Source organism: Molossus molossus, unplaced genomic scaffold, assembly GCF_014108415.1.
Source record: "Molossus molossus isolate mMolMol1 unplaced genomic scaffold, mMolMol1.p scaffold_m16_p_7, whole genome shotgun sequence".
Lineage (NCBI taxonomy): Eukaryota > Metazoa > Chordata > Mammalia > Chiroptera > Molossidae > Molossus > Molossus molossus.
This window is the reverse complement of record NW_023425401.1, coordinates 35658439-35668517: the sequence shown is the minus strand read 5'-3', so window position 1 is coordinate 35668517 and position 10079 is coordinate 35658439.

Sequence of the window (10079 nt, the reverse complement as noted above, 5' to 3'; positions counted from 1 at the left end):
ACTTTACTGCACATGCATCCATCTCCCCTTTGTTGGACCCTTTCCCCCAGTAATTTGCAGGGAATGGTTTCGTGGTTCCCTGTGGAGCATAAAGTTTCAGCTTCCTGGTGAAGCTTCCCAGATGACCATGCTCATGATGTCTGGCCTTCCCTTTGCTCATTCCTACTATTAATACACAGCTAATTGCAATGGTATCACATCCAGGCGAAGATATATTATTTAGTGCTAAAAAAAAAATATGCTCTCAAGCCATGAAAATACATGGAGGAACTTTAAGTATATATTACTAAGTAAATGAAGCTAATATGATAAGTCTACATATTGTATGATTCCCACTATATGACATTCTGGAAAAGACAAAACTATGGAATCAGTAAAAAGATCAGTGGCTGCCAGGGAGGGTAGACAGATGAATAGGCAGAGCATAGGGGATTTTTAGGGCAGTGAAAATATTCTGATATTATGATGATGGATATAAGTCATTATACATTTGTCCAACCCATAGAGTAAACTGTAATGTAAACTATGGACTTTGGGTCCAATGTAGGTTCACCCTTGTTAAAAAATGTACCATTCTGCTGAGTCATGTTGATAATAGGGTAGACTATGCATGTGTGGGAGCAGGAGCTATGTGGGAAATCTCTAAATGCTCCCCTCAATTTTATTGTTAACCTGAAACTTCTCTTAAAAATAAATAAATAAATAAAGCAAGAAAACACAAAATCAGAATAAACAGCTACAGAGTAAACTCAGTGACGTCAGCTGTGATGAGGTGAATGCACATATTATTCCGTGGCCCAGCATTTTTTTGTTTTTTTTTTATCCTCACCCGAGGATATTTTTCCATTTTTTGTATAGATAGAGTGGGAGGGAGAGAGAGGAAAGGAGAGAGAGAGAGAGAGAAACATCGACGTGAAGGGACACATCGAGTGGCTGCCACCCGCACGACCAACCAGGGCCGGGGACAAACTGCAACTGAAGTACATGCCCTTAGTGGGAACCGAACCTGGGTCTCTCCAGACTGCAGGCCGACGCTCTAACCGCTGAGCCAAACTGGCCAGGGCCGTGGCCCAGCATTTTAACAAACAACTCAAGGCTTACTTTTTGTACATATTCCCAATAAAGAATTTTGACAAACTATGTACATCCCATGCACATTTTTAGGTAACTTTGGAAGAGCAGGACTCAGATGGACAAAAGGATTCAGGGATCCAACTTGTGTGAAACCCTATCCGCTTTTCTATGGTAAGATGTATTCCTGTTAAAGAAATGAAAATCTACAAATAAGTGCAGAGGGGAACTAGTGTGGTTCTTAGATGCTGAGGTAAGAAAGAGCCTTATGGCTCTGACTCACCAGCCCAAGGCAACAAATCATCAGCAACAACTCAAAAAGACACAGGAAAAAAGGACTACTTCAAAAACCATACCACAGCAATGACCATATTTAGCGTATGGTTCCACACTGCATTATTTCCATTATAATTAGGTTGCTAATGCAGTGCAGAATTGGAAGATACACTAATTCGGTATACACTGTAACAGTGTATCTAATCTGATGGAAATGCAACATTTAGAGGGCCTGACATTTTTTTCATATGCAATTAAAAAGGACTTCTTCAATTTAGGAACTTTAGTATCACATTTTTTTTATTATTGTGTTGGGCTTTGTGGTGTGTATTTGGTGGCAGGGAGAGGGGAAGGAGAGAGAGAGAGAGAGAGAGAGAGAGAGAGAGAGAGGGAGAGGGGGGGGGAGAGAGAGAGAGAGAGAGAGAGAGAGAGAGAGAGAGATTCCATCCCAATTATAAGCATAAGCCATATGCTTTTGTCTCTGATTTTTCCCCCCAGTATTCAGTTCATCATGTAAGATTCTTTCCTTTCTTGCTTGCCTTTTTTTCTTTTTCTTTTTCTATTCTGTCTTTGGTGAATTAAAACTGAATTTTCTTCTCCAGGACAATTCTCTGTTCTAGTCATAGTAAATACCAATTTCATTTCCATCCTATTATTTTTCTAATTAAGCATTTGTCATGCAAAAGAAGATCGGAGGTGCCTGTGGTTTTCATTATGTAAAATATTCCCTTATGATAATAGCTCAGGATGGCATCTAGAAGGTGTTATGGAAGAAATCAGTGAAGAAATAAAATAAAATAAACTCTGTTTTACCTGCATGTTTATTTTCTCCCTGATATGCCACAATTGCTAATATTCACAATGTCCTGTTATGGAGGATGAACACATAATTAGCATCCTTTAATAAAGAGAACGTTGTTAAACTCCTATCTAAATGTTTAAGGTTAAAATATAATCCTTCATCTCATTTTTTTCTCTTCTGTTCACACTTAGCAAAACCTATAACTTCTATACTTGATGAAATGTGCTTCTGAGCTCAAATTGTTTCAGAACAAAGTAGGAATATGCCAGAGGACAACCTGATATTTCTTGAAAATTCTTTCTTCCTTCTTATGACGAATCCCAAAGGGCTAGGCTCTGTCGAAGGAGAATTTATTTTCTAAACCCTTTGAACACAAAGCTTTTCCATTTTCTGTGGCAAGATGTTTTTCCCAGACAAACATTAACCATCACATCTTGTATCTATATTTATATCCATACATATATATTCTATATGTGTGTGTGTATATCTACATGTATGTCTTTATCAATTTATAAAATTTTAGATTTTAAATTTCAATGTCTTCCATCATTTTTTTCACAAAATAAGTTATGAAACTGGATTTTATTTTATAAAGATGGGACTATTTCCTCTCAATTTCTCAAAATGTAGACTGAGAACTTGCTAGTTTTGGAAGGAACCCTGGTGTATTTTCTGAAATTGCCACATCCTGAAACATGCTGTGAATGGGGTGTGTGAGTGTGTGTGTGTGTGTGTGCACATGCACCCTGACTGAGTAGAGAGGGCTATTAGTTGAATAGCCCTCATTGTGAATAACTGTGTGTTGTATATTTTTATTTATTTGTTTGTTTGTTTTTATCCTAACCTGAGAATATTTTTGCATTTATCTTCAGATAGAGTGGAAGGGAGAGAGGTAGGAAGAGAGAGAGAGAAACATTGATGTGAGAGATACACATCGACTGGCTGCCACCCACACAACCCCAACAGGGGCCAGGGACAAACTGCAACCGAGGTACATGCCCTTAGCGGGAACCGAACCTGGGACTCTCTGGTCCGTGGGCTGATGCTCTAACCACTGAGAAAACCGGCCATGGCATGTGTTGTATATTTTGGAAGATGCTTCTGTGGTGTCCCTCCCAGATCCCTTTACTGGTCTGGTGAAGCCCCTCAGCTGCTCTGAGTGTTGGCTGTTGGGGCTCACAGATGCCCACCCTGCAGGGGAGGTTGCCCTGGGCGCAGTGAAGAGCCATCTCACCCAGGAAGTCAGTGGGGCAGGCCACACCGAAAGACTGCTGGATAAGGGGTACAATAGGGTAGCACCCTGCCCCCAAGAAGGAGCAATTCTGTGCTCTCTCTGTGGTCCAGGCCAGGATGGATTTTCTCCCAGACCACATCCCTCCACTGCCCTGTCCTGCTTCCCCCCTCCCCTCCCAGAGGTTCCTGAAGAGCAGCTGCCTGCGCCCAAACCCGGCTCAGGCTCCGTTTCTAGGAAACGTCTTTCCAATTCCGTCATTCAATCTCCTAATTAATAAAATGTGGGTAAGAATCCCTGCCTAGTTTATTTCTCAAAGTGTGGTGTGAATGGCAAATTATGTGGAAAAATTCTGTGAACAGCCAAAGCAGTAAAAATATTTTGCAGGCAACATGATATATTAATCTTACATTTAACCTTAGGTTCTATGAAAATATGCTTGATGTCTCCGCACTTGTGTTTTATATGCTGCAGGCTACTGTCCGTGAGCTCACTGTCTCACTCCCGAGGAGAGCTGACTTGTCCTGTCACATGGTTCTCTGCACGTGGGCTCTCCCAGTGGAAGACGGTGAACTGAGAGAGGCGGGAACTCTTCCCGTGAAATTCTGTAAAGAGCCAAGGTGAAAGAGATGCCAGTCCAGCCAAGGAGAGGACACAGCCCCCACCAAAGGCCAAATAAGCAGGAACCCAAAACCTGGTCTCCTCAGATCTTCACATGGTTTAAGGCAAAGCCAGGCACCAGATTTTTATATGAAATCTTTGGATTTTTAATTACTAACAACATACTTGTTGAAAATCTTTAACATCCTACTAGCATTAACATTAAATCTTTAACATTAACATCAAGAAAACATGACAGAAGATTTAACTGAGCCAGCAGTGTGTTGCCAAGGTCCAGATTTAATTCCCTGAAATAACAGAGCTGATGAGCCCCCTTGAGGCCTCAGCTCCCCGAACAGTGCTAAGCACGTGGTAGATGAACTACCTTGGAGCCCTGGCCCATGTGACTCAGTGGTTAGATCGTTGGCCCAACGCACCAAAGGGTCAAGTGGTCAATTCTCAGTCAAGGGCATATATCTGCGTTGCCATTTCAATCCCGATCCCCGGCCTGGAGGGCACATGGGGGAAGCAACCAATCCACGTGTCTCTCTCACATCGATGTTTCTCTCTCTGTCCCCCCCCCCCCCCTTCCACTCTAGGAATCAGTGGAAAAAATATCCTCGGGGGAGGATGAAAAACAAAAAAAGAAAGACCCTGGAAAAACAAGGACCACCATTAGCACTGCAGGTTTCCAAGGAGTTAAGGACTGGCCTCTAGTTTTAGTAAACAGTTCTCTACTGTGTAAAAACCACTGTGCATATGGTTCTTGTCCCTAAACAGTGTCACTGCATATGCAAATTTTTATCCACTCGCCAGCTTGCTGTTGCACAACTTTTTAAGGACACTTGGTCTGTTTCCTCATCTAGTAAACAGAAATAATTATGCGTGACCTGAAATAAGTGAACGCTTGTGAAAATGCTTTACAAACAGGGGCGAGCAACCCAGATATAAGAAATCACTGTTCTCGAAATTCTTCCCGGAATCTAAACTCGAAAGCAAGGAACAAAGGCTCTCTCATCTTTCTTCCAAGATGGTGCCTCCTTAACGTTAGTCATGATTTTTGCCCTAAAAACGGCATTATTATTTTCTATTAATATTAATTACATAATCTTTTTCTTTAAGTCAGATAACATTTTTTTTTCCTTACTGCCAACTATCTTTTTCAACTCCCACCTTTATCTTTGTCCTAAGCAAGAATATCCATGAATGCAGAGGTTTCATTTCCCAATATTTAACTTTTTATAGACATACATACATATGTATGTATATATAATGTGTGTGTATGTATATAAATATAAAGAAAATATTCATCTATGTACCACCACCTGAAATCACCCTATCACTTGCTTATCACCAGTTATATATCTCCCATCATTTTGGAATATTCTTCCCCCCAGCAATAGTAGAATTTCATAGGAAGATTTTCTCCCTCTCCCAGTTTATTAATTTACTCACTGACCATTTGTTACCTACCGTCCATCTCATGTGAACCTGGAACAGACAGGAGAAGATGAACATCATTAATTCCACAAAAATCTTCAGCCCCTCTAAAAGGCTGTGTGAGCCCATGTGGCTAATGAATTTCCAGTAGGAAACTCAGGCTCCGAGTCTTCCGGCTCCAGAAGCCCCTGGACTTGGGAACACTCAGGAGTCACAGAGGGAAACCCCAGAGCTGTGTGTGCCAAGGGCCGTGCCAGCAGGGAACCTGGGCAGAGCTGCTCCTGAGTGTCCACCAGCGAAGTCTGGCGCCCTCCCAGCAGCCTCACACGGGAAGCTGTCTGGTGCTGTGTTCCTAATCCTCCCACCCACCCCCATTATCATCTCTCATTTCGGTTTTAGTCATTTAATAAGATGATGGCATTCCAACCAGTCTCCATTAGGATGTGAGATGACGTTATTCACTTCCGTCTGCATTTAGGTGGCGCCTCTCCTGGTGAGCTCTGCGAGGTTTACCAGCGTTATCTCATGTTCATCTCATGACACCCTCGCCGCGTTTGTGTTGCGTTACTGCAGGCGCCGCCGCACCTGCTGCCAGATCTGAGGTCCCAGATCTGCAGCCTGGCTTGATGATGCCTGAAGTGGCTGTAATGTGTGTATTCATTTCACACTAAACGTGGGGAACAGCTCTGAAAATATTTACACTTAGGTCTGTAAATTCATCGGCTCTTTCAACCTGGCGGCGTGGAATCAATGGGATGTGCGTTCTCTGATTAGCAAACACAGAGGTGTAATGTGGAGTCTGACGCACTGTATGCCATCTTCTAGATAACATATGTGGCATTTGCATGTGCCAGGCACTGTTCCAAGTGCTTTATAAGTATCAACTCATTGAAACCTCATAACCACCCTACAGAGGAGGTGCCACTACAATTCCTCATTGTGTAGGGAAGGAAACTAAAGAGGTTAGACAACTCGCCTAAGTTCCCACTGCTGGTAAGGGGCAGAGCTGGGGTTCCCATCCACACAGTCTGGTTCCTGAGTTCATATCTTTCAATCAGAACATTCTGCATCTGTCATGCTTTTAATAGCTATGTGTTTGAAAGTGTACTATTTCTCTGTTTCTCCGGTCAGTCAACGTTTGTTTTCCTGTCAGAGGTTATCCTCTGAACCTCATTTATTCCAGGCAGAAGTTTCCCATTTAGCCAATGATCCTGGTGCCGCAAACTGTGTGTAAGGTCTGGATGGGTGACTGCTGGCATCCTAGCAGTGACTGCAGAAGAAGCTCAGCAAATCATCCGTCCACGCCACTCAGAGTTCAACGAGACACCTCCCAAAAATACAGACGGAAGGAAATCCCTTCTTCAGTTGTGCTTGGAAAAGGGGGCAGGGGGACATTCTTCCACCAGTTTGCCCAGGATTGGGGTGAGTTTTTATAGCAAGCAAAGATATTTTTCACTTATGCAATACACCTTACGTTTAGAGAGTGTTTTCAAAGTGTTAAACATGTTCATTATTTTATTTGATCCTTACACAACTGCCCAGTGAAATAATCAGGGAAGCTATTTTTATAACAGCCATTTTACAGATGAGAAAATTGAGGCCCGGCGTCATTTAATAAACTTGTCTAAAATCACCAGCTAATGAGCTACAGGAACAGAATATGTCCAGTGTCATATGTTAATAAGCCCTATAAATGATCTCATCCCATATTAAGCTTAATAGCTTCTGGTGACATCATTGCTAAAACCAGACATTTAAACAAATGAAAGTCAGAGTGATTCCTCCGTAGGGTTGAAGACAGTCAGGACACTTGGGAACATTTAATGATTTCCATGTCCAGCTCCCTCCTCCTGCTTGAAAGAACATGAAATTGACTTTCCAGAGTCGTGGAAAGGAGAAGAGCTCCCAACTGGCCACTTCCGTCGAACTTGGGACTTGTACTCGCTTCCGTGCCCAAAGGCTGCTCACCCCCGAGGGAAGAGAACCTCTAGGTCTGAAGAAGAGCCATCCCCCTTGTTTCAGGCTGGGTCCCTTCTCCCCTGGTCATAGACACTGCGTGATGAAAAATTAGTTCCACTAAAGAAGGAATGGAAAGGCAATTCACTTGGATGAGTAATGTATGGGCGAGGCATTTGGCCCTGGAGGTCAAGTCAGCCTACTTATATGTTCTCTATTAAGTGTTTTCTATAGCAAATTGGTTATTTTTCTCTTCCAGTTGCTAAAACAATTGCAGTGAATTTACCACTCATAATTTAAGGTTTTTTTATACTTAGTCTGCCTATTTATGATTATTGTTTTTATTATCGATTGTTCTCTAAACAGGTTGTTATTGCAAGCAAACATTGGCTTCCGTCCTCTGCATAGGTTGTTACCTCCACTTGTCTGACGTGAGCTTCCCTGGTTTTTCTACCTGCCACCTCAGGGTTTCTTGGATTTTCTCCCCCAGTCCCTCTCTCGCGGGAAGAGGTGGAGTTCTCCCAACTTCTACTTCTGCTAGAGACCCTTCCCTTACCATCTCCGTGAGAACCTGACTCCCTCCATCACGAGCATCTCCCCTGACACTCCCATCCCACTGTGGGCCTCAGCCAGTCTCTTTGCAGGGATATTTCTCTTTATCCACCAAGAGTTTTAAGTCTTTTCGATTTCATTTTTCATGGCACCCTGTCTTTGCTGGCCTTTATGCCGTTAAAATCTGACTTTCATCTCTTTGCAGTTTCTGTTTCATTTACTTACATTTCTTCCTCTACCCCAAAACACAGTTAAACATAGTTATGCTCCAAAAGTTGGTCCTCAGCGTTTTCTCTATTTTCTAGAATTTCTCATTTGGTGGTTTATCCATCACATTGTTATGATTACTCTTGTGTCTGATGTAATATTTTCTTTGTCAAGATTACTTTGAAATAACAGACTGGTTTCATTCGTAAATAAAAATGCAATTCCCTGAATAAAATTTTTAGCAAATAGGAAACAGCAAACTATCAAAGACTAAAACACCATGACCAAGTGAGGTTTACTCTAAGAATGGAAGGATAGCTCAGAATTAGGAAATGTATCTATATAATTTACCATATTCATAGATTGAAGGAGACAAAACTCATACAATACTCCACAGATGTTGAAATTTAATAAAACTTAACATCTCTTTTAATAACTCTCAATATTGGAAATAGATGGATATTGTTTCTTTAACATGATAAAATAAATGGCTCTCATCTCAAATGTCAACTTTATCCTTACTAGGAAAATAGTAGAAGTATTTTCATTAGATTAAGAATAGGACAATTATCACTAGTATTGTTTAACATTATTCTAAAAGCTCTGGCCAACACAATTAGACAAGAGAAAGAAATGAAATAAAAAATAGCAGAGGAAGAGGTAAAATTATGGATACAAGAAATCTTAGAGAATCAACTATAACACTATAACATAATAAAGGGATTTGGTCTAGATGTGTTAGACAATGTATAGAATACAGTCATTCTCACCTTTTTCTGGTGAGAGTATAATTGTATACAATTTGTATGAAGGATACTTGGGTAACAGTTATCATAATTAAACGATGCATAATCTTTGACTCAACAATTTGACTTCTAATAATATATTCTTGTACTTACACATATACAAATGATATAAATACAGAATATTTATTGCAGTTTTATTTGTAATAAACTATTAGAGGCAAACATCCATAAATAGGGGACTGATTAAATAAATATAGTATATCATTAAGTAGAATGCTATATGTCGTTAAAAAGAATGAGGCAGCTCTATGTGTGTTGAGTATGGAACTACCTCTAACATTTACGAAGAAGAGACAAGAGGAAAGTGTAAAAATATGTGTATAAAAAAAGAAATGAAAAACAAAAGACACTATTTCCTTTTTTGCCTATATTTAAATACCTAAGGAGATCCAAAAATGGTTGTCTCTGGGAGTAGAACTAGGTGACTCAAAGAAAAAGGTGAGAAGAAAGAAGACTTTTTTTATTTTTTGCTATATGATTTTTGGTATTAATTGTTAGAAAAACAATTAAAATGTATTAGTGTCCCTTGCCAGTTTGGCTCAGCGCTTAGAGCATCAGCCTGCGGACCAAAGAGTCGCAGGTTCGATTCTGTCCAAGGGCACGTACCTTGGTTGCAGTTTGTCCCTGGTCCTGGCCCTGGTCAGGGTCATGTGGGAGGCAACCAATTGAGGTCTCTCTCTCACATTGATGTTTCTCTCTTCCCTGCCCTCCCCCCCTTCCATTCTATCTAAAGATAATTGGAAAAAATATCCTCGGGTGAGGATAAAAAATAAATAAATAAAATAAAATGTATTAGCAAATCAAAAATGCTAAAAAACAAAAACAAACAAACAGAAAACCCCAAACAGCAAAACCCCCAACAACAGAAAATTCACCGCCTCAAAAGAAACTCACATGGAACCTCTTCAGTGGCTATGTAAAAAACCACCCGAAGCTTAATGACTTAAAACGATAAAAACGCATTATGTCTTACAATTCTATGCGTTGACGGGGCTCAGCTGGGCCATTCTTCTGCTCATAAGGTATACGTTGAGATCACTCCGCAGCTGCACTCCGTTGGGAGCATGGCTGGTGCTGAAATGCAAGAGAGGGCCTCAGTCTCCAGGACCCTTCTGTGTTCTTGCTCATCGTCCAGTAG